The sequence below is a fragment of the Budorcas taxicolor genome, chromosome 24, assembly GCF_023091745.1.
Source record: "Budorcas taxicolor isolate Tak-1 chromosome 24, Takin1.1, whole genome shotgun sequence".
Taxonomy (NCBI): domain Eukaryota; kingdom Metazoa; phylum Chordata; class Mammalia; order Artiodactyla; family Bovidae; genus Budorcas; species Budorcas taxicolor.
The window spans coordinates 1,108,398-1,131,457 of record NC_068933.1 but is presented as its reverse complement, the minus strand read 5'-3'; the positions used below and the strand labels follow the sequence as shown (position 1 = coordinate 1,131,457).

The following is a 23,060-nucleotide window of genomic DNA, read 5'->3' as shown; positions in this document are numbered from 1 at the left end:
GCTTTCTAAGGCCCACTTGACTTCACATTCCAGGATGTCTGGCTCTAGATTAGTGATCACACCATCATGATTATCTGGGTCATGAAGATCTTTTTTGTTCAGTTCTTCTGTGTATTCTTGCCACCTCTTCTTAAAATCTTCTGCTTCTGTTAGGTCCAGACCATTTCTGTCCTTTATCAAGCCCATCTTTGCATGAAATGTTCCCTTGGTATCTCTAATTTTCTTGAAGAGATCTCTAGTCTTTCCCATTCTGTTGTTTTCCTCTATTTCTTTGCATTGATCACTAAAGAAGGCTTTCTTTTCTCTTCTTGCTATTCTTTGGAACTCTGCATTCAGATGCTTATATCTTTCCTATTCTCCTTTGTTTTTCACCTCTCTTTTCACAGCTATTAGTAAGGCCTCCCCAGACAGCCATTTTGCTTTTTTGCATTTGTTTTCCATGGGGATGGTCTTGATCCCTGTCTCCTGTACAATGTCACAAACCTCATTCCATAGTTTATCAGGCACTCTTATCAGATCTAGGCCCTTAAATCTATTTCTCACTTCCACTGTATAATCATAAGGGATTTGATTTAGGTCATACCTCAATGGTTTAGTGGTTTTCCCTACTTTCTTCAATTTGAGTCTGATTTTGGTAATAAGGAGTTCATGATCTGAGCCACAGTCAGCTCCTGGTCTTGTTTTTGTTGACTGTATAGAGCTTCTCCATCTTTGGCTGCAAAGAATAGAATCAATCTGATTTTGGTGTTGACAATCTGGTGATGTCCATGTATAGAGTCTTCTCTTGTGTTGTTGGAAGAGGGTGTTTACTCTGACCAGTGCATTTTCTTGGCAAAATTCTATTAGTCTTTGCCCTGCTTCATTCTGCATTCCAAGGCCAAATTTGCCTGTTATTCCAGGTGTTTCTTGACTTCCTACTTTTGCATTCCAGTTCCCTAGTATGAAAAGGACATCTTTTTTGGGTGTTAGTTCTAAAAGGTCTTGTAGGTCTTCATAGAACCATTCAACTTCAGCTTCTTCAGCGTTACTGGTTCGGGCATAGACTTGGATTACTGTGATATTGAATGGTTTGCCTTGGAAACGAACAGAGATCATTCTGTCATTTTTGAGATTGCATCCAGGTACTGCATTTTGGACTCTTTTGTTGACCATGATGGCTATTCCATTTCTTCTGAGGGATTCCTGCCCGCAGTAGTAGATATAATGGTCATCTGAGTTAAATTTACCTATTCCAGTCCATCTTAGTTCGCTGATTCCTAGAATGTCGACATTCACTCTTGCCATCTCTTGTTAGACCATTTCCAATTTGCCTTGATTCATGGACCTCACACTCCAGGTTCCTATGCAATATTGCTCCTTACAGCATCAGACCTTGCTTCTATCACCAGTCCCATCCACAGCTGGGTATTGTTTTCGCTTTGGCTCCATCCCTTCATTCTTTCTGGAGTTATTTCTCCACTGATCTCCAGTAGTGTGTTGGGCACCTACTGACCTGGGGAGTTCCTCTTTCAGTATCCTATCATTTTGCCTTTTCATACTGTTCATGGGGTTCTCAAGGCAAGAATACTGAAGTGGTTTGCCATTCCCTTCTCCAGTGGACCACATTCTTCATACCTCTCCACCATGACCCACCTGTCTTGGGTTGCCCTGCGGGCATGGCTTAGTTTCATTGAGTTAGACAAGGCTGTGGTCCTAGTGTGATTAAATTGACTAGTTTTCTGTGAGTATGGTTTCAGTGTGTCTGCCCTCTGGTGCCCTCTGGCAACACCTACCATTTTACTTGGGTTTCTCTTACATTGGGCGTGGGGTATCTCTTCACGGCTGCTTCAGCAAAGCGCAGCCGCCGCTCCATCTCCAGGTACGATCAAGGTGGCACATTCTTCTGCCAAGAAACTGGGTCTAGAACCCATGGGGTTAACAGAATTTCTCCAAGGCCTTTATGGAGACTGGCTCTCCTGATGCTGAGGACGGTACTGTGGCACACTCAGCTCTCCACTGAGACGTGCTAAAGCCCATTTAACCCGGAAACAGAAGCAGGAAGAAAGCTGACCCAGCTGTTCAGTGTCTCACGTGCTTGCGAGAGTGAAAAAGCAAGCATTGTTCATAGAGAGGCATTAAATTATTCAGGCGAAGCCCAGCACATTTTCAGGGCATGAGACACATTATTGATTTGCCCACAGCAGACGGTCACAGGTCCTGCCAGAGCAGGCACTGCCCAGGGACGAGGTCTTAGCCATACTGGCAGCCATAATCCCTCCCCCCAACCACAGGCCCAGGCCACCTGTGGCTCGGACAGGCCTGCCAGGGTCTGGGGGCCACTGTCCTGTTTTCACATCCCCGGGACTAGGCTGGCTTCCCGGGGGTCTTCCGAGAAGGTACAAGAGCCAAGTGTGGGGGTGGTGGTGGTGTCAGTGGCAGGGGGTGTGTGGGGAGTGGGGGGGGGGGTGACAGCCCTGCAGGGGGTAATTCCTGACAACTGAAGAATGAGAGAGCCGAGCACCCAGAGATTACAGAGCAGTGGGGGAGCAGCTACTATCTGATCCCCACAAGCCAGTCTCACTTTCCCCGTCACACTCCTCGTCCTCAACTGGAGCACGGGAGAAGAGTTTCCACAGACACGTCACAGACAGAATCGTGAGTGTGGAAAAAAGACGTGTTAGTGGCTCAGTTGGACCCGGCTCTTTGAGACCCCATTGACTGTAGCCCGCCAGACTCCTCTGTCCACGGGATTCTCCCAGCAAGATGATCAGAGTGGGTTCCAGTCAACTATCATACGATAAACCAGGGGAGAGAGAGACAGAGGGAGCACACACCTGGAGAAAAATCCAAAGGTGCCAGCAGTAAACTTCCCAACAAAGACGCTGCACCAGAGATGCCCGAGACCCCCCACTCCTTAACCACACAGCCCACGAGGTTCTGCTCTGCAGGTTTTCTGGGAGAAGAATTTTTTACAGAAACAAATGTGTTGTCATGTTCAGCTCCTCTGGGGCTGAGGCAGAAGAAAGGCAGAGGAAGGAGGTGACAGCTCTGTGCATTCAGAGCCTCGCTTCTTCCTGAGTTCAATACTGAAAACTTGGAAAATGCAAATTCCAACAACAGATACTGAAATGCTACACATTATTCAAGGTCAAAGACAACAGTTTCAAGGATGGTCTAGAAACTCACTCTCTTTCTCAGAGGCCAATAACCAGAAGACAGAAGCCTGCTTCCAACCCCAGCGGGGGAGAATGGATGGAGTCTGTGTGTGAGGCCTAGGAGGAGACTATGGGAGGAAGAAGACAGCACCTAGGGAGGCAGGAGCCACAGAACTGAGGCCTTGGCTGTGAAGCAGGGCTCATATGCTGAGAGGTCGGTCAGATGAGCAGAAGTCGCACTGTGAGAGTGCATTTTGTGCACTGAATCCTAAGTTTCTGTAACACAAGCTTCCATCAACAGCCCCCAAAGAAACTTCCAAAATGAGAAATGGAATGGGGAGAGTTATAAAGAAGGGGCTCTGCCCCAGGTACAGAGGATGTGAGGCTCTACCCAGAAAGGGCTGGAGACTGCCCCACAGACCAGCAGCCAGCGATTCCTGACCCACAGCTGCACCTCCCACCTTCCTGATTAGGTGAGTGCCATGCCAAGCAGCATCCAAGCCCCAACCAACCACACAGTGTAAAAGTCGAGTTGTGCTTGTTTATATTCGCAACCTTAAGATTAAACATTTGCAGGGAGATGTCAGTGTTTTCAGCACAGAAAAGCAGAAGCCAAGGTTAACTTCCTGGAGTTTAGGTGAGAAATTTAAGCATATTTACAGAATTCATACAATTCCATTAACTTCTGGTCACTTTAATCTAATCAACAGATAACTTTCACTACAATGCATTAACTGCAAATGTACTGCTAGTTCTTTCACGTGACCTTACACAGGTGGCCCTCCCCGTCTGTGAAGTGGGGAGCCCCGTCAGGAAGCACACCCTCTGCAGCTGCCCTGTTTCCAGACCCGGCCGCAGACACACCCAGCAACCGTGCCCTTGGGAATCCGTGCTGTCCTAAAGGGACAGTGAGGTGAAAGTCGCTCAGTCTTGTCCAGCTCTTTGCGACCCCATGGACCGTACAGTCCGTGGGATTCTCCAGGCCAGAATACTGGAGTTAGTAGCTGTTCCCTTCTCCAGGGGATCTTCCCAATCCAGGGATCCAACCCAGGTCTCCTGCACTGCAGGAAGATTCTTTAGCAGCTAAGCCACAAGGGAAGCCCAACTCAGTCAAAGTACACACTCGATTTCAAAGACCAAGGACAAAAACCCCACAGCTGCAAATGTCTCCTTGAACATTTCTCTCTTGATTACACACTGTGCAGAGAAGACAGGACCCAGCAGGCCTGGGGCTGCTCTCTTCAGAAAGGCTTACCTGCAAACCTGACCCTTAAGGATGTCTGAGAACTTGACTGGTGAAGAGCTCCCACCCTGTAAACTGCTGCAAACATCCCCTGAACTCTAAGAGTGGCTCACTATGCCTTAGTGTGAACAATGGGGGAGGGGGCGGTGATCTGGCAGCCTTGCCCACACCCTTGCCTCAGCCCTTCTCTCTGTCTGTGGGTCTGAGTCACTTGGACGCCAGAAAACATGCTTTTCTTCTGGGGGTCTGGAATTTTAGTGACCACTGTCCTCACACAGGCATTGGGCAGCCAGCTTGACCTGGACTCCACGTGTGGGTGAGCATCTCTGATGGACGACACCTCCCGTCACATCCTGACTTACTGCTGTGGGGCTTCCCTAGGGGAAGGGCCATGGGAACTGCACCTGGTCTCTCTGACTGGCCCCTGTGCACCTCCTGCCCTGGACAGTGCATGCTGTACCCTTTCCCGGGACTAAGTCTCATCTGTGAAGGACTACAGGCTGCAAGTCCTCAGGAAGTCACCAGCCCCGGGGCTGGCTGTGAGGACCTGGGCACAGTTAGAGTCAAAGAAGTGGGATTTGCTGGAACCATCCTGACTGTGAAATATGGTGAAAGCTTGTTTGGAAAAAGAAAGATGAAGAGGTGGAGGTGAAAGACCTTCGGTGCCTGGTGGGCTGCAGAGGTGCCGTCTGTAAGTGGATCAAGTTTCCTACGAACTTCAACTGTGACACGCCCGGCCGAGGAGACGTGGTTTGCAGATTCTCGGGCGGTTCTTGGCTGGTCTGGATGATGCAGGTGGGAGCAAGTGCAGCTCTTGACACAACTTCTCTGTTCCCGTCAGGTGGGGAGGGAAAGACTGAGACTTTCCAAAGGTGAGTCTGGATGAGCCTTGTGTGGGAGGAGTCAAGGTTTAGCTGGGTTACAGAGGCTGAAGCAGAGCTTCATGAACCAGGAAGAGAGGGGGAGGCAAACCCTGCAGCGGGTGCTACACCAGCCCCGCCCTGCCCTCCAGCCAGGACCCCAGGCCACGCAGAGCCAACCCTGTCAGTGTGAGCTCAGCACTGGGGATGTGGGTGACTGTGCAATGAGAAGACAGAGGGAGAGGGGGAGGCTGCACTCTGTGGCTATGGCATCAGAATGCATAATGAAAACTGATGCAAATGCATGGCTGCCATTTCACCAATGCTAGAGGGCTCATCTCAATCAAAGAAGCTGCAAAAAGGAAAAAATATTGGTGAGCCACAGCTTCTAGCTTTTCACCACTGGTGGCAGATTGGAATTTAAGCTCTTTGAATATTGGAAATAGAACAAATTTCCATAACTGGTGATGGCTGCTATTATTTTTTTCTATCAAAGCTTGTGGAAGAGACATGCAACAGGAAGAAAAGCACTTTCCAAGGGGACACACTTCTGGAGGTTTTCTGGAGTTTTCAAAAGCAGTTTTTAGTTTGCTAATGAGCTGTCTTGAATCTGATGTCTGCCCCTTTGGGCTGATGACTTCCCAGCCTCTAAGCAAGTGACTCAGATCTGCAGATCGACAGAGAGAAGGGCTGAGGCCAGCCTGCTGGTCAGTGGGTGTGGGCAAGAGTGTCAGGCCACATCTCAGCCTGGCTGCCTCCCAAGAAAAGCTGAGACTCAGACCCAGGGAGCAGCAGGTTCAGGACGCTGCTCTGTGAACTGTAGGCTATGAAAACACTGCGGGTGCTGGCTGGCTGGGTCACCTGCATCCATCCGCCCACAGGAATGTTCTCTGACCACCAGAAACCAGGCTGAAGATTAGCTGTACGATCCTGGTTCAGAAACAACTGCCTAATGCATGATTCCTGCAAAATGGACAGCCAGGCTGGGTGGGCAAGCAGGGCTGTGACCCTCCTTGCCTCCTGACAGCTGGCTCGCAAGCCACCAAGCACTTGCGGGGCAGCGGGTGATTAAACGCCCTGTTCCCAGGCAGGCTGTGTTAGGCTGCTCCTGGTAAATAACTGCAGCAAAAGGCTCAGGTTGTGTGAAGCTATTTTAAACTTTTGTAAAAATTCATGATTTCACATTGACCCCTCCTGAACAGGACGCACCTGTCTGGTCACATTATGTGAAAATTTACTTTGTCAAAATGCACCTCAAAGTGCTCCACTGTAACCATTCCTTTCTCATGAAGATCTGCATGAGAATAAGGAATAGCTGTGCAAGACTGTAAAGCTATGATTACTGAATGGGACATACTGGCTTACAAAATAAAGGAGAAAAACCAAAACGCCAGGATCAAAAGACACAGTGGGGTGGGGGAGTGAGGGGCATTAATGGACCTGTTTTCAAAGCCCCACCTGAAGTCTTCCCTCCACCTTCCCCCAAAAGATAAATGAAGAAACTCCCCACACCACCTTTCGAAGCAAATGCCAGTGCCCAAGTTCAAAGTGCCTGCGCCTGGCAGCGCTGACCACGGACAGTGGGGCTGACCCAGCTCCTGCAGCTTCCAGGCTGCCCAGCCCAGACACTGTCCAACTTGAGCAGAGGGTGAACTGGTGTGACAGACAAGGATACCATCTGGAACTGACCGCTGCAGGTAGCCCCCTGAACCCAGGGACAGGAGCGGGTGATTACTGACCAGGAGGAAGACCACAAGGGGCCTGTGAATCTGACGGTCAGGCTGGGGTAGCTTACACAGCAGACTTGGTTTCCAGGGCACTGGTGTGTCATTTGGGGTGCCCCTGCTGGGTGGTCCCTAATTATCTAGCATGGCCTCAGCCCTGAGGATGTAGCCCACTGGCCAGAGCCACACTGGGCCAGTGCTGATAACTCAGATGACAAGCCCTTGGGGGCTCTGACTCCCCATCAGGGGACCCCTGAGAGACAGGCCACGAGGAAGGTCAGGCTGTGTCTGGTGACTTGGACCACAAAGAAGCGTCCAGGGACGGGGCAGGCAGCTGGGAGCCTCCATCATGAAACTGAGGAGGCTGCTGTGACTCAGTGACTCAGGAGGCTTGAGTCCAGAGCGAGGGCAAGGACTGGGCTGCGGGTCCCAAGTTCCCTCACGGGGGACAAGGCAGTTTGGATCCAGCCCCCAGGGCGCCGTTGATCTGCCGTGGGACTGTGGGCGGCACTGTCTTGTGCTGGTGCCCTGAGCATCTGTGCCCCTCTCCCCGTGTTTAGCAGCATCACCAGGGCACCATCCTGTCAAGGTCAGGGTGTGGTACATTTAGCAGCATCACCAGGTCACTGTCCTGTCGCAGACAGGATGCAGTGCACTAGGGGCTGGGATCAGGTTCTCTTTTCACCGTTATTTCCCTTCCATGGTGACGTGGGTTTTCCATGTGATGAAGGAATGGATTGGCCTGCCTTTGTGTCATGATTTCACTGTGCGTTTCACTCAAACAAGACCACCTGATGTGTCTGCATTGGGTCGAAGCCTAAGACTCCTGAGTCTCACGTGAAAATCCTGGTACCTTCTTTTACAGCGTTTGCAGAAGCACTACCAGCACAGCTCTAGGCCACATGGCCTCTCACCTTCCTAAAGAGAGGAGCCAGTGGAGCCATCCTCCCTGCTGACCGTCACGGCTGCTTTCTGCTTGTCACCGTGTGTACCAGGCATGTGAGGTGACAGCTCTGGTGTGATGGGGGATACCCATGACCCCCAGAGGATGCTCTGCAGAAAAAGGTTCAGAGGACAAGGATCTGAGCCTCAGATGAGGAGGAGAGGGCCAGGCAGACAGAGGTGATCTAGGTCGTGGAGGAACCACACGCAAAGGCCCAGAGGTGAAGGACAGCAGGCATCCATGCTGACAGAGGAGACCCTGGGGCAGAGTCATGCCTGTGCAAGGACAGAAGCCTCCTGTGGCCCCAGGCCGTGGAGATGCCTGCACGCAGCCCCAGAGCCACACGTGGGTGGGAGATGCGCCTGAGTGTAAACTACGACAGAAAGTGACCCTGGCCACGAGGACGGCCCTTCCACTGTCAGAACAGGGACGTGCAGGTGAGTCTCCAGTGTGCTGTGTGACAGGAAGGGAGTGTTGCTCCCAGAAACCCCTCTGGGAACAGTGCTGACTGCAGTGTGCAGACTGCTCCAGGGCGTGGGTTGAAGGACAGCAGGGCGGAGTCCCCAAGGAAGACCACAGGACCACAGAATGGGTCTCACCGGGATGGGGTAGTGAAAGAAGGGGAGTCCTGCAGCCAGACAGACACGCGAGTGCAGGACACGTGGAGAGGGAGGAACTGAGCCTCTGAGCTGCACGGACCCCCTGGACCAGGGTCGCCGGGACCTGCCTCTTGAGGGAGCAGGGCTGTGTGCAACTGCCTCCAGACTGTGGGTATTTGGGTTGTATCAGTTCCCTGGGTCTGTGGAGACTTAGCCAGGAGGCAGGGCCTCCACAGGAGTCTCAAAGGAGGCCCCCACCTCCTCTCTGCCTCCTGGAAACACTCATGAATGGGGGGAGCAGAAAGTAGCCACCTTGTGATGGTTTTTAAATTCCCTGGAGGTCCGAGGCTCCCCACATTTGCAGAGAACTCAGGGCACTGGGGGCCAGGACACAATCTGCTCCTGAAGCAAGATGAACACATGTGCAGGAGCACCTGCATGCTGGCTTCCGCCTGAGATGGCCCGGGATGCTTCCCCAAGAGGGCCCAAGGGATGCTAAGGAGTGTGAGTGTAAGGAGTCTGAGCTGAGGCACAGGTGAGAAGGGAGGCCAGCGAGGGCAGAGGAGACAGCAGACACCTGGGGTCCGCAGGAAGGTGAGTGCACAGGAAGAGGGCTGTGGGCCTGGCCAGGGCTGGGAGGATCTTGGCTGCTGCCAGCCAGGCCACCTGCTTCCTTGGTGCCACATGAGATGCCTGGATGGCAGGGTGCTGGGCCAGGCGGGTCGGGATCCTGGCTCTGAGGGCACCTGGGGTGAAGCCCAGGTCTGCCCCACTTGCATCCCACTTGGCCTCGGGATTTCAGGGAGAAGGGCCCTCTTGAGGGGCACCCCAGGCCCTTGGCTCATTCCTCTGCAGGGGCTGCAGGGAGAAGACATGGAGGGAACAGCAGTGGGTGCAACAGTCCTGAACCTTGGAGGCCAAGGAAGAGCGGACACAGGGCAGAAGCGAAGGAGCCCGGCCTGAGAAAGTCATGTCCAGAGACCTTGCAAGTCAGCCTGTGGAGGAGCGGCAATGGCCACGAGGGGGCTGCAGACCCAGGCCTGCCGGGGAGCCTGGTGCCCAGATGGACACAGGCTCTGCCCGAGGGACCCGGGCCGTCATTCTGTAAGGGGCCGCCCAGCGCATCACTGGTGTGTGCATGAGTCTGAGCAGCGTACTCGCCAGGCCCCTCAAAGCCAATAAAAGAAAAGCCAGGAGTATAAGGGAATCATGAGCTTCCTCTTTAAAATTAAAAATGCCTTTGGCTGCATTAAAGCAGTAAGAATGCTTGGAATTTAAATGAACTTTGTGAGAGCCTCGGAAAGACCAGGGGACTTAGAGCCTGAAGACCGAGCTTAATGTTTGAATTTTGCTACTTATTTTATGACTGTTTTGACATTTACTTAAATTCTCAGAGTCTCCATTTCACCTTTAAAGTTGGGATAATAAAAATGGCAGCATGGAAGGACGCCTTAGTGACATGAATGGGAAACGCATAGAGAACCCTTGGTGTTGCAAAGTGCTGCTGCTGGCCCCCGGGAGGCCAGGCATCTGGGAACAGAGCCCAGAGACTGATGGCATGTCCTCGGGTCGGGGCACCTCAGACCCACAGGCCTCAGGCAGCCTTGCTCTGGCTAAGAGACACCTGAGCAGGCTCAGCCTCCTCACCTGGAACAGGAGGAGGAGGCAGCAGTCGGTCACTGGGGTGCCTTGCAGAATCGGGCTCAAAATGTTCTGTCACCCATGTGGAGACTGTGCACATCCATCAACAACGCACACACACGTGCCATGCAGCACGTGTGCACCACACACATGCATCTACCATGAACACACATGCACCAACGCACACATGTGCCATGCAGCATACAGCACGTGTGCACCACACATGCATCTATGAACACACATGCACCAACACACACACGTGTCATGCAGCACGTTCACACCACACACACGCATCTACCGTGAACACACATGCACCAATGAACACACACGTGTCATGTAGCATGCAGCACGTTCACACCACACACACGCATCTACCGTGAACACACATGCACCAACGCACACACACGTGCCATGCAGCATGCAGCACGTTCACACCACACACACACATCTACCGTGAACACACATGCACCAATGCACACATGTGTGCCATGCAGCACGTTCACACCACACATACGCATCTCCCGTGAACACACATGCACCAACACACACACACGTGCCATGCAGCATGTTCACACCACACACACGCATCTACTGTGAACACACATGCACCAACGCACACACACGTGCCATGCAGCATATGGCATGTGTGCACCACACATGTCTGCACCATGCACACACACACGGCACACATACATCTACCATGCATATACATGTGCACACCACACGTTTGTACCACCTACACACATACACACACACACACGCACACACTGTGCAACCCACAGCACATGTATGTACCACATACGACCTGGATGAGGCTGTCATCTGAACTGGTGAGCTAAGTAAAGCAGATCAACCCTCCTGGGGTGGGTGGGGGCCCCCCAATCAGCCAAAGGCCTGGATGGAACACAAAGGCTTCAGGGGAGACTTCTCTGCCTGCTGACTTCAAATTGGGATGTGGGTTTCCCTACCTTTGGACTTGAATTGCGACACAGACTCTCCTGGGTCATGAGGCTGCAGATCATGGGCTGTGTCAGCCCCCACAATCACATGAGCCGAAGTTCCCCACAATAAATCTAAGTCTTTCTATATAAAGATACATGCATTTATACACACACACACCCTCTTGTTCTGTCACTGGGGAACCCCGGTGGCCACACCTTCAGACGGAGACCACAGGGTTTCTTTTTTTTATTTAAATTTATTTTAATTGGAGGCTAATTACAATATTGTATGGTTTTGCCACACATCAACATGAATCCGCCAAGGGTGTATACGTGTTCCCAATCCTGAACCCCCCTCCCACCTCCCTCCCCATACCATCCCTCTGGGTCATCCCAGTGCACCAGCCCCAGGCATCCTGTAACATGCATCGAACCTGGACTGATGATTCATTTCTTATATGATATTATACATGTTTCAATGCCATGCTCGCAAATCGTCCCACCCTCTCCCTCTCCCATAGAGTCCCAAAGACTGTTCTATACATGTGTCTCTTTTGCTGTCTTGCATACAGGGTTATCTTTACCATCTTTCTAAGTTCCATACATATGCATTAGTATACTGTATTAGTATACTGTATTTTTCTTTCTGGCTTACTTCACTCTGTATAATAAGCTCCAGTTTCATCCACCTCATTAGAACTGATTCAAATGTATTCTTTTTAATGGCTGAGTAATACTCCATTGTGTATATGTACCACAGCTTTCTTATCCATTCATCTGCTGATGGACATCTAGGTTGCTTCCATGTCCTGGCTATTATAAACAGTGCTGCGATGAACACTGGGGTACACGTGTCTCTTTCAATTCTGGTTTCCTCAGTGTGTATGCCCAGCAGTGGGATTGCTGGGTGATAAGGAAGTTCTATTTCCAGATTTTTAAGGAATCTCCACACTGTTCTCCATAGTGGCTGTACTAGTTTGCATTCCCACCAACAGTGTAAGAGGGTTCCCTTTTCTCCACACCCTCTCCAGCATTTATTGCTTGTAGACTTTTGGACTGCAGCCAGAGTTTCTTGTCCTTCACGTGGAGAACCCAGAGGTGCCTCAGAGCTGTCTCTGCATCCATCCCTGAGGCCACCTGGTTGCTGGCTCCTGGCCCACCATCCACAGACAGCGTCCTTCTGTCTTCCTACCCACAGCTGAGAGAGCCCACGCTCACCACTCCACGAGCTGTGAGTGTCGGCTGACCTGGACCCAGTGGGACACTTAAACACATCGCCCTAACTGAGCACCAGGGCCGCCTGCCTGGGGGGCCCTTCTGACGTGCATGCACTGCTGTCCATTCCTCAGGTCATCCTCAAGGCAGGCCTGATGCTGTGACTTCATTATACAGAACTCTCTGCACGGTCCACAGTGTCACCGGTCTATTCCAGGAACTGACGGGTCATCCCTCTGGAAGGGAACACTTGCTTGAATGACCCTGGAATCACTTACACACAGCAGCTACACTACTCAGATGTGTGTCTAACAAGCCTCAGACCTTTGGCTTTGTGTGTTTAATTTTGGTTGTGAAACTATTCTCTGCAACCTCTCCCCTTAGCTGCTTATGCTTTTCTCCTACGCTACTTCTCCAGTGACAGGACACCAGTCACCAATAAAGGCATACATTCAATTCAGCTCAATTTAAAATCACTTTTATCAGTGTCCACTGAGTATTTGTGCTGGGGGCACCGAAGCAGTAAGAGGTGGTCCTGATCCCAGGGAATCCTACCAACAGACACCTTTATGAAGATGCATTCAAGTCACCACCATGTCCGTCTTATGAAACACTCTAAACATGAGCATCAATGTGAGGAACTGGGTGTAAAGTGGGAAGTTTTCATTCCATTGGGGGTGGACACGAACGAGAAATAAATGGGAGGCTCCCGGGGGTGGGTGTGGCGAATCCGTCCTGGTGTCAGGCTCTCCACACATCACCCCAGCAGTCCCCGCCAGATGCACACACAGGACCACCAGGCGCCACCTCCCCCCAGACCCCAGAACTCACAGAGGTGCAGCAGGGCCCACAGCAGCCCAGCCTCAGGAAGCACCCCTTCTTTCTCTCTCACTGGCTGTGTTTGAGTCCTCAACACTCTTGCGTATTAACTGTAGCTTGTGCCAGGAGTACCGTGCTATAAATCAAGTGTTTGCAGCTCCATTTACGTGTCCCACAAACGCCTGCTTAGCAGTGAAATTGCACTGCTAAATAAGCAAACTCTCAAGGAAAACATCGATCACTGTCTTCACCTGGGGCTTCCATCAAACTTTAAAGTGAGGGAACTAAAATACACACCAAACCCACTCCACCTGCATATGGCCTGTGGCTGCAGGTGATGAGAGCACCTCAGATATGCACGCACACACACAATCCTGCACCTGTGTATTCAGGCAGAACTCAGAAATATTTTTTACTTGTTTTTAAAACCTGATTGTTTTTACCCAAGATGAAATAAACTCATATTTCTTAAAAGCTTTAAACTTTAATACTGAGTATTTTTACAATAAGATGATTTCCTGACATTATTTTATTTTTTTTCTGGCATTATTTTAAAATGTTGTTTTTGGCAAATACTAAAGCTGCCTTTAACCTCAAAACAAGCAGTTCTGTGAGGCTGGAGTAACTTCTGGAGCCCCTCCCACACCAGGAACTTGGAGTCCTCCCTTCCTGAACAGCACCTCCTCTGGGGATACAGGCACCATGACACCCCAGAAGCGGTCAGCAGGTCACAGGTCAAAGAACAGAGCAGACTTCTCATCTAAAGTGGCATCTAGCTGGCAGCTCTAAGCAGAGATGTCATCTTACCATCTTTCACAAGGGATCACGTGACACCCAAGCCACAGAATCTAATTAACTAGGGAAGGTACAAAAGCCCACTCCAGTTCCTTGGGATGCAAGGAGATCCAACCAGTCCATTCTGAAGGAGATCAGCCCTGGGATTTCTTTGGAAGGAATGATGCTAAAGCTGAAACTCCAGTACTTTGGTCACCTCACGTGAAGAGCTGACTCACTGGAAAAGACTCTGATGCTGGGAGGGATTGGGGGCAGGAGGAGAAGGGGACGACAGAGGATGAGATGGCTAGATGGCATCACTGACTCGATAGACGTGAGTCTGAGTGAACTCTGGGAGTTGGTGATGGACAGGGAGGCCTGGTGTGCTGCGATTCATGGGGTCGCAGAGTTGGACACGACTGAGCGACTGAACCAACTCCACAGACCCTAATTCCTAGTGAAGGCTGATGAGAAATGACCAATGCTCAGAATTTTAAGGGACCCTGACAACCAACAGTAACAGAAGCAGAAGATATTAAGAAGAGGTGGCAAGAATACACAGAAGAACTGAACAAAAAATATCTTCATGACCCAGAGAATCATGATGGCGTGATCACTCACCTAGAGCGAGACATCCTGGAATGTGAAGTCAAGTGGGTCTTAGAAAGCATCATTACAAACAAAGCTAGTGGAGGTGATGGAATTCCAGTTGAGCTATTTCAAATTCTAAAAGATGATGCTGTGAAACTGCTGCACTCAATATGCCAGCAAATTTGGAAAACTCAGCAGTGACCACAGGACTGGAAAACGTCAGTTTTCATTCCAATCCCAAAGAAAGGCAATGCAAAGGAATGCTCAAACTCCCACACAATTGCACTCATCTCACACGCTAGTAAAGTAATGCTCAAAATTCTCCAAGCCAGGCTTCAGCAATACGTGAACCATGAACTTCCAGATGTTCAAGCTGGTTTTAGAAAAGGCAGAGGAACCAGAGATCAAATTGCCAACATCTGCTGGATCATGGAAAAAGCAAGAGAGTTCCAGAAAAACATCTATTTCTGCTTTATCGACTATGCCAAAGCCTTGGACTATGTGGATCACAATAAACTGTGGACAATTCTGAAAGAGATGGGAATACCAGACCACCTGACCTGTCTCTTGAGAAACCTATTTGCAGGTCAGGAAGCAGCAGTTAGAACTGGACATGGAACAACAGACTGGTTCCAAATAGGAAAAGGAGTACGTCAAGGCTGTGTATCGTCACCCTGCTTATTTAACTTATATGCAGAGGACATCATGAGAAACACTCGGCTGGAAGAAGCATAAGCTGGAATCAAGATTGCTGGGAGAAATATCAATAACCTCAGATATGCAGATGACACCACCCTTATGGCAGAAAGTGAAGAGGAACTAAAAAGCCTCTTGATGAAAGTGAAAAAGGAGGGTGAAAATGTTGGCTTGAAGCTCAACATTCAGAAAACAAAGATGGCATCTGGTCCCATCACTTCATGGGAAATAGATGGGGAAACAGTGGAAACAGTGTCAGACTTCATTTTTTTTGGACATCTGGTCCCATCTGGGGACCAAAATCACTGCAGATGGTGACTTCAGCCATGAAATTAAAAGACGTGTACTCCTTGGAAAGAAAGTTATGACCAACTTAGATAACATATTCAAAAGCAGAGACATTACTTTGTCAACAAAGGTCCATCTAGTCAAGGCTATGGTTTTTCCAGTGGTCATGTATGGATGTGAGAATTGGACTGTGAAGAAAGCTGAGCACCGAAGAATTGATGCTTTTGAACTGTGGTGTTGGACAAGACTCTTGAGGGTCCCTTGGACTGCAAGGAGATCCAACCAGTCCATTCTAAAGGAGACCAGTCCTGGGTGTTCATTGGAAGGACTGATGCTGAAGCTGAAACTCCAATACTTTGGCCACCTCCTGCGAAGAGTTGACTCATTGGAAAAGACCTTGAAGCTGGGAGGGATTGGGGGCAGGAGGAGGAGGGGATGACAGAGGATGAGATGGCTGGAATGGCATCACCAACTCAATGGACATGAGTTTGAGTGAACTCTGGAAGTTATTGATTGACAGGGAGGCCTGGCGTGCTGTGATTCATGGGGTCACAAACAGTCGGACACGACTGAGTGACTGAACTGAACTGAACTGACATCCAAATGATTTTTAAATCAGGAGCCTTAAGTCTGACATTTCTGAACATCCCACAAACAAGTGTGCACATAGAATACTGAGAGAATTCAGAGGAGACTGAGATTCAAGGTCCAGAAGAGCTTAGATTTTGAGAGAATTCAGTGAGGTTTTAGACGCATCCTGCACCTCGCCCTTAGCTATGCATGTTCTCCATGGCTTCAGACTCAACACTGACCAAGATTTTGTCCCTAGAAGTCAGGAAACGGTCACACCGTCAATTAACCTGGTAGTTTTATCCACACTGACCAACTTACTGCACAAAAGAAATGCGTACCTTGTAGGTACCATCCTGGGATGATGATAAAGAAAAAGAACAGAGGTTTGGGGAAGGTCTTCTTGGGAAGCAGGCTTGCTGGACAGGGCACGGGGCTCCACACGAGGTCCTGGGGGTATGCCAGCAGTGGGGTGCTCTTCCCCGCCCCCAGTGTGAGCCCTGGGAGTCCTGCAGACAGAACTGACCGTGCACCTGAAGCAGCGGCCTCAGATCCACAGAGCACCTAGGGATAGACAGCCCACGGCCCAGCCTGCCCCACGAGCTGGGCACCACTCAGCCCGACGCCATCTGTCAGGTTCCCCCAAGAGACCTTCAGCACAGGCGCTGCTGCAGGGCATTCAGACTCGAGCCAAGGGCCTTCTGCCTCCACTCCAACCCGGCAGAGACCACTGACCTGAGGAAGGCATCACCAGGGTCCGAGGTCTGCCCTGCACAGAATCACCTGCTCCGGGCAAGCAGGGGCCGAATCCGGGTCCTGGCCTCCCACAGCACTGACCTTTCTACGTGGCGCCAAGATGCCACCAGGCTGTGACAGCCCTGAGGTTTAAGATGAGCCACGTGGTGTAGGACAATTCTGGTACCGGACAAAACTAGGGACTCACAGCCTTGCACCCTGGCAGCAGTTAACAAGCATGACCAGTTTTCTCATGAAGCCATTTTCAGTGCGCAAAATAAAGCCCTTCAAGCACAGGACTGTTTCCGTCTCCTGTCGGTGGATCGGGGTGGCTGGTCATCAAGGCTCAGGCTGGAGGAAGAGCACCATCAGGGCTGAGACACCGCCTTCTCCCCCAGCCCCCACCCCAGCCCCGCCTGAGTTATTCTTGGTTTATGAATCACATCATCTGGCACCCCGTTCCCACAATTGCCGTTCTTTTTGGAAAGAAAAAAAGGTATTATAAATAATTTCAGTCTCTGGGTAAAGGAAACTCACTTGAAGGATTTGGTCTTCTAAAGACAAGACATCTTATGTTTAACCTAGTAAGTTAAAAGGCCATTCACCTGGCATTTCGAAACACGAGGCCTCTCAGCTAAGTAACTGCTCCACTTCACTGAACATCCTTCCAGCAACAGACCCACCTGATGTGCTCCCCCATCTCGTGCCCTGAAGCTCCAGGGGCCCTGCGGGTAGCTTCTCCCCACCCAACCCCAAGACCCGGCATCAGGGTGCCCAGTCCTCACTGTTCTGTGCTTTCACCGTGTTTCCCAGGAAGGAGACACTGGGAAGCTTAAAGACTTACTAAAGGTCATAATGGAATCACAAACTGACTCAGTGAAAATCCGCATCTGGGTCTTGGCAAGATCCTCAGCAACCGTGTGGCAGGGACGCTGACACACAGTGCCAGGGCTAGTCACCGCTCTGATCTGCAGGCAGGAGGCACTGCCTCCCATCTCACGAGGAAGCTGGAGGACTTGCCAGAAGGAATGTGAGAAAGCCTTACAAACTAGATACAGCAAAAGCACAAGGTGTAACAACCATCGTTCACATTGTAGACAGCACTGTCTACACAGATCTGAGAACCACGCAAGTCAAGTGGAAGAGAACGAAGCAGGGTTTTGTCTTCACAGACACACTCACTGCCAGACTCTCACTGGACCCGCCACTGGGGACAAGCTCTCAGGCGTGTCTGTGGCAGGAAGGGCAGCTCACTCACTGATTTCCCTCCACTAGTCCATCGTGACATTAAAGGCTTTTTATAACCTTCAGCTCAAAAGAAACTTAGGGGGTTTAGAACTACCCAGAGCAAATGTTCAGAGAAGGCAATGGCACCCCACTCCAGTACTCTTGCCTGGAAAATCCCATGGACGGAGAAGCCTGGTGGGCTGCAGTCCATGGGGTCGCGAAGAGTCGGACACGACTGAGCAACTTCCCTTTCACTTTTCACTTTTCGTGCATTGGAGAAGGAAATGGCAACCCACTCCAGTGTTCTTGCCTGGAGAATCCCAGGGACGGGGGAGGGGTTGCACAGAGTCTGACACAACTGAAGTGACTTAGCAGCAGCAGCAGCAGAACAAACATTTCCACTGTTTCCACCGTTACATCCCCTTTGCCTTTGACCTCAATATGCAAACTTCCCAGCAGCTGTCCACATGTCAACAGCCCTGCTTGCAATTCGACACCATGTAATTGGGTCCAGTGCCCACAGGCGTCCAAACCCTGCCTGATGAAGCACACAGGTTCAGCATCCTAATAAAAATGCAAGAGTGCTTACTCGGCCTATGGAGGCTTCTTAACATTAAACACCCGTTACAAAGGTGCTTATTTTAACCCCACATTTTATTTTGCCAACACACACAAGGGGATAACCAGCCCTGAGGGCATGGAGGAGCACCTGCTGGCCGCATCCTGAATTAACCCCTCAAGAGTCAGACACAGGAGCAAGGGCAAGAGCCAGGAGCACACTGGAGCCAGGCTCACCAGCTCCTGGGGCCTGGGGACGATCAGGTCCCTCCTCAACCTACGTCCAGTACCCAGGTGTGGCGTATGCACCCCAAACATGGGCCAGGCTTCCTGCCGCCCTTACACCGGGCATGGGAGGCTGGCAGTTAAGCACCAGACGGCACATCACTGGGAGGAACCCAAGGTGAGAGTCACACTGAGTCTTCGTGGATATCACACCACAGGTTGGCTAACACAAAGACCAGTGCCACAGAATATATGGAAAGTACTCAAAATCTTTCCACCCAGTTCTTATACACAACTTGGTTCACAATCATTCTGTATTCCCTGTGGAGCTATAAATTCATCTCAAACATCAAATACTGCCACGTGCTTAACCCACTGGACACTTCACTACTTAGCTGTTATTATGAAACTCTGCACAGTTAAGCACCATTGCTGCTTTACCACAAAATCAGTCATTCTCATAACTTCCAGTCATTTCTGCTAGCTGAGCAGGCTATGTCATGATAGGTGGGGGGTCAGGGGGGTGGGGTGTAAATGCTGTGAGATCATCAAGCTCAGGGGCAGAACCCCAGCCCATTGGGTCACCCCAGCAAAACAATTTATTAAGCTCACTCCTGCCTGAGTTTGATTTTTCCCAAATGGCATGAAGAGGCCAAAGGAATGGCATGGACAAACTGATACATAGTCAGACCATCTAAGGCAACTGTCCCCAGTCTTTTTGGCACCAGGGACTGGTTTTGTGGAAGACAATTTTTCCACGGATGGGGGGAGGGGTGGGGAATGGTTTGGGGATGATTCAAGTGCATTATATTTATTGTGTACTTTATTTCTATAGTTATTTCATCAGCTCTGCCTCAGGTCATCTCAGGCATCAGATCCTGAAGGTTGGGGACCCCTGGTCCAAGGACCAAGACCAGACCCTTCACTGGTCAAAGGCAGCCTGTCTAGGACGCACACTCGGGACCCATGGTCTCCCCTGTGGAAGGCACAGCTGATGCATCACGTGGCGGTGGCTACTTGTAGACATGTACGGACACATGGGACACGGAGCAGCAGGGGGAAGATGAATCACCCCGTGTTTCACACGGAGGATCCAAGCTCCGACCCACCCACTCAAGAGACAGTATCTCAGTGCTCATGATTCACCCCGAAGGTGATCTTTCATACAATTTACCACCTGAACCATTTCTGAGTGTTCAATTCAGTGGCATTAAGTACATTCACGTTGTTGTGTGACCATAACAGTATATTTGTATCATCTGCAGAATATGTGTATCATCCCACGATGAAGCCCTCTACCTATAAAACCACGAAGGTGAAACAAACCATATTTAGGTTCCTAAAGACCCTATTTGCCATTAAGATACAAGAGCAACAACTACCATGTCTCAGCCTGAAAAAATTTCCAAACATTTCCTAAATAATTAAGCAACTTAATTAGACATATTAGACTGAACTATGTAGGAAAAAACAGAATTCTCAAATCTTTCACCTCTAAAAGCTACAATTTCAGCCAACTCCTCTTTCATCCCACTTGACATGATTCTTTCCTATTTCCACACCTAAATTCACAGCCTCAGGTCCTCAGCACTGACTTCAAAGAGAAATACTCCATCATGTAAACATATTTTCAAGGAGACTGCCCACAAATGGCCTCAACACTCAAGTCACAGTGGAAAGGAAGCTTTCTTAGTTCTAGAGGTTGGCTACTTGGATTCTTATAAAAAACAAAGCACGCATCTCAAACTGGAAATATTTTCTGTATTAACTTGAGACTTTTTATATAATGAACTGTCTAAAAATATAGGAAACTCACCTCAATATTTAAAATCCATTTAGATTCCCACAGAACAGTACTTTTTGTTAATTCTATCACTATTCTTTTTTGCATCTCAGAATCAACAATGACTCACCTGAAAGAGAAAAACTAACCTGGAAACTGAATTCCACCTTAAACTGTGTTGTACTCACTGCTGTCAATGGACACTGTTTGCAAAATCTTTGTTTCTTTGCACGTGACTTGTTCACATTTTTCATTACTAACCAAGACCTTCAGGAAGCAGAAACAGGCTCAATAAATATCCAACCATTATTTGTGCTCTAAAAATCACAGCCACTTACTGATAGACTGTGACAAGGCTCCTGAGGGACTGCTATGTGGACCAATGCCTCACATTTGGGAGCCTGCTTATTGGAGAACTCCATCAACCACTGTGAATGAACTATCGTCCCTAAATTCTATCATATACTTTTAGAAATAGCCCCTCAATTTGTGTGAATTGCTACCAGTGATGTTGAAACTACTTCTACATATCAGTGAGGAACCTCCTTTTCTGGAAGGCCAACACATATTGATAATTTATAATGGAAGGGAACCACCTATCACTTTTCCCTCATGAGAAGTCAGATATTGTGGACTCAGATATTATTCCCTCCTCTTTCTGCTCCCATTACCTTCTCCTTATAACCCTTACCTAAGATTGTGCAAGGACCCAAAGAGTTATAAAATTTCATAGATAAATGTAATCATACCTTGAGAGAACATTCAATTACTACCACCATTGCTGCAAATAAGTTAATGAGTGTAGGAGCTGATGTACAAAAACATATTCCTCTTAAAAAAAAAAATCTAACCATGCCTACACAAACTTCCCTGTAAGCAGTAAATATGCTCAAATTTTCAGCTAAGATGTAACTGATTGGACAAAACCAAAACAGAGACAGGGCTATGAACTTTTTTGAAAAATTATAGTTAGTAATATAATCTATCCATAATCATAAGTTTAAAAAATGAAGATCTTATTTTTCCAGAATACTCAGGATTTTACACTGGAAGGTACAGTATAAACAATGCCTTGTCATGTACCAATGAGACCCTATTAAACATAACCTCCAGTCAAGACACTATTTATGATAAAAGTAGAGAAAATCCCAGTGGATTACACTCTTCTGATTATCACAGAACAGTCCATTAGGATTCATTTTGTTCAGTTAGAAAATACACGAGGAAGTGTCAGAAACCTCTGTTTCATACCCAGCAAGAGTATCCCAGATGCAGACAGACATGAGACAACTGACTCTGGAAATGAATAAACTCTAATAAAACCCTGTGCACAAAAGAACCAGCAACTCTACCTTCTCCTCAGGACTTGAGTCTCTGAATTAAATTCTGGAAATTAGAAGCACAGGAGAGTGACTGAGATGTAGACCTGCAGGATAACATTCCATGTCAATTATTTTCTTGGTTTAAATTTAAAACAACAAAGTTCCAAAGGATTTTTTTTTCAGGCTTTCCCCTCCATCGTGTTCCTTAAAAGTAATGCAAACCACCTTAATTACAACTGCAGCCACATACGTCTGTGCGACAACAAGAAACCACAGGGTCATAGCATCTCCCTCTCTAAGACACGCATACTGTTGTTTTATTCACGAAGATCCTCAAGGTTTTAAGGACATAACAACTGGCCAGTACTACCCTGAGAGCAAGAAAAGCCTCGACAGCAAAAAGACTCTAAATCCATTCCATGATAACCAACAACGGTGGTTTGCCTTAATAAATATCATCCACAAAAGAAACAACTGAAATTAATATTAATATATTCAACTTTATAAGATAACTGGCTTCCCTTAAAAATTCAAAGCAACAATCATCTATTTCCTTTATCAAATAAAAACAGATCTCTGAGTTCTTGTCATAACACACTATAGAAGCGAACCTTTTTTTTTTTGCTTGTTTCAGTCAATATATGAAATAGCTATCTTAAAAAAAAATCAAGATATCTAATTATGCAATCATATTTCTCAGCTTTGCACAGATATAGAACCAATAATCTCAAATCAGAAGAACAAATGCATTTACCTGTGTTCCTGTCTGGTAAGATACAGCAATGCTTCTGCAGGATGCCAGGCAAAACCTGTTTCAGAACAAATAAATAAAAGACATGTGGTTATCATTCAGGTAGAGAAAGGCATCTAATCAACCACTGCAAGTGTTTTTCTAATAAGGTCGTTTGATGCTGCATAGTCATCACGCCCAGAACGATCTAACAAATTAAACAGCACTGAAACATTCTGACGACATACATTTTTCATCAAAAAGGTTAATCAGGTAAGTGTGCTGATTATATATGCTGCTCCTAGGATGGTAATGCAGTTCTGTTTAATGTATGTCCCTAATGGGTCCTCCAAGTGCCTTGAAAGCTGCACTCAGGGGGCTCCTACACTAAGGCAAATGGCCCACCAATTTTGTGATGGCTTTTAAAATATGAGATGCAATT

At 48.7% G+C, this 23,060-nt stretch overlaps 1 protein-coding gene across 1 annotated transcript in view; it reads right to left on the bottom strand.

Moving 5' to 3' along the window:
• The window catches only part of DLGAP2 (DLG associated protein 2), a 462,862-nt gene extending 440,153 nt beyond the window's left edge, over positions 1 to 22,709 (bottom strand). The window contains exon 1 of the mRNA XM_052661340.1: positions 22,643 to 22,709. The gene's annotated coding sequence lies outside the window, so the exon portion shown is untranslated. The remainder of the gene's footprint in view (positions 1 to 22,642) is intronic.
• Between the last annotated feature and the right edge of the window lie 351 nt (positions 22,710 to 23,060).